General features: G+C 34.6%; 1 protein-coding gene across 4 annotated transcripts in view; it reads right to left on the bottom strand.

The window, feature by feature from the left end:
* Positions 1–1319, bottom strand: part of GATA3 (GATA binding protein 3) — a 31791-nt gene extending 30472 nt beyond the window's left edge. For 2 of the 4 annotated variants that reach the window (XM_077264509.1, XM_077264510.1), the window contains exon 1: positions 922–1054. The gene's annotated coding sequence lies outside the window, so the exon portion shown is untranslated. Of the gene's footprint in view, positions 1–921 lie in introns of all 4 variants that reach the window. The other 2 variants (XM_077264504.1, XM_077264506.1) reach the window with 2 other exon arrangements.
* Between the last annotated feature and the right edge of the window lie 1181 nt (positions 1320–2500).

Raw genomic sequence — 2500 nt, 5'->3', positions numbered from 1 at the left:
CTTCCACTGCCACTGCGGGGGACAGCTCCTCTCCTCAGGGGTGATGGAGGGCACCAGCAAGAAAAAACAAATATGTGTCTGTCTGTGTGTGTGTGTGTGTGTGTGTGTGTGTGTGTGTATGTGTGTGTGTATATATATATATATATATATATATATATATATATATATATATATATATATATATATATATATATATATATATATATATGTAATGTATTTATTACATTACATATAAAAACGTATGATTCATATATTATTATTAGTAATAATTAGTAAATGTGATCTCAGGATAGATAGAAATCTACTGGAAGAGAAAGGATAATAAATAGAGGATAGATAGATAGATAGATAGATAGATAGATAGATAGATAGATAGATAGATAGATAGATAGATAGATGTAGAAATACATTACTACTCCATATCGGTCTATAAAATGTAAGAATATCAAGAAAAATATAAAGAAAACTCACATAAAATGTATTTACATATAATCGATTAAAAAGTGCTACTTCAAATATTTTGCGTATTATTTCATTCATGTTAATATTAAATATTGAATAGACTATCTAGATATATAGATAGATATGGATAAATAGATAGATAGATAGATAGATAGATAGATAGATAGATATGGGATAGATAGATAGATAATAGATAGGTAGGTAGATAGATAATTGAAATTAAATATAGTCAATTGATAGGTGACATAATAAATTGATTCATAGATATAAAACATCTAGAAAGACCTGAGATAGATATAGATAGATGATAGGTAGCTAAACATGTTAGAAATGATAGATAGATAGATAGATAGATAGATAGATAGATAGATAGATAGATAGATAGATAGATAGATAGATAAATAGATAGATAGATGGATAGATAGGTATAATATTCTCCCGCCGTCATCATCCGCTCACCTGATGGTGGTAGTAGTCGGAGCAGTGGAGCCCGCAGTGTGGCCGCCGTCCGCCGCCCGGTGCTGGCTATGAGGAGCAGGCAGTCCTTGCTGCACACATATAACAACATCCCCACCTTCAGGACACAGCGACAATGTCTCCTGCTGCGCGCACTGCCGCCATTCACAGCCGCCAATCGCTCCCAACACGTTCAGTTTTGGGGTCTCCTCTTTATTGGTCCATCCCACCCAGATGACTGACGTCCACTTTACAAACCTGTGAGACTGCCCTAAGGTGACCGCAGGTAGAGGGGAGATGGAGCGAGTGCACCCGGGAGGGGAGGAGAGGTGGTCTCAGGACCCTCAGAGCACACAGCAATGAGTGGTGGTCTGTCCTGCCTCACCTCCATCCCTCACATCTCCAGCCTTCAGGTCCGCAGGCAGTACAGACCCTATTACTGTCACTATTCAGGGGGCGACTCTCAGAAACACGAGCTCTCAAGATGCCCCATTTACACCAAATATTGCTTTTATTCGCCAGTCCCCTGAGCCGGCATCACATTTATAAAAGGCTATGCGACACTTCATCCATCTGTAGTGCTGGAAAGGATGCAGTGTGCTGGCGAGTGTGTGCGACGTTTACTAAAGCATGGGAGAGCAGGGTGGCAGTTGTAGACATTTCTCTACATTGCGACTTATTAGTCAGGCCCGGATTGTAGGTTTTAAGTGAAGGGTTTAAAATAAATATACAAATGTAGACATATACATATACAGGAGTATTATTTACTAACCATTACTACATGGCGGAATTAAGTCATAGCCACATTTTAATCTATCTATCTATCTATCTATCTATCTATCTATCTATCTATCTATCCCATATCTATCTATCTATCTATCTATCTATCTATCTATCTATTTATCTATCTATCCCATATCTATCTATCTATCTATCCCATATCTATCTATCTATTTATCTATCTATCCCATATCTATCTATCTATTATCTATCTATCTATCTATCTATCTATCTATCTATCTATCTATCTATCCCATATATATCTATCTATTTATCTAACTACCCCATATCTATATATCTACTGAATCTATCTATCTATCTATCTATCTATCTATCTATCTATCTATCTATCTATCTATCTATCTATCTATCTATCTATCCCATATCTATCTATCTATCTATCTATCTATCTATCTATCTATCTATCTATCTACTGAATCTATCTATCTATTCATCTATCTATCTATCTATCTATCTATCTATCTATCTATCTATCCCATATCTATCATCTATCTATCTATCTATCTATCTATCTATCTATCTATCTATCTATCTATCTATCTATCTATCTATCCCATATCTATCTATCATCTATCTGTCTATCTCATATCTATCTATCTATCTATCTATCTATCTATCTATCTATCTATCTATCTATCTATCTATCACCTATCTAATATTTATTTATCTATCTATTATCTATCTATCTATCTATCTATCTATCTATCTAATATTTATCTATCTATCTATCTATCTATCTATCTATCTATCTATCTATCCCATATCTATTTATCTATCTATC

The sequence above is a fragment of the Ranitomeya variabilis genome, chromosome 5, assembly GCF_051348905.1.
Source record: "Ranitomeya variabilis isolate aRanVar5 chromosome 5, aRanVar5.hap1, whole genome shotgun sequence".
In the NCBI taxonomy this organism is placed as follows: Eukaryota; Metazoa; Chordata; class Amphibia; order Anura; family Dendrobatidae; genus Ranitomeya; species Ranitomeya variabilis.
The sequence above is the reverse complement of the archived record's forward strand: the minus strand, read 5'-3'. Positions and strand labels throughout refer to the sequence as shown.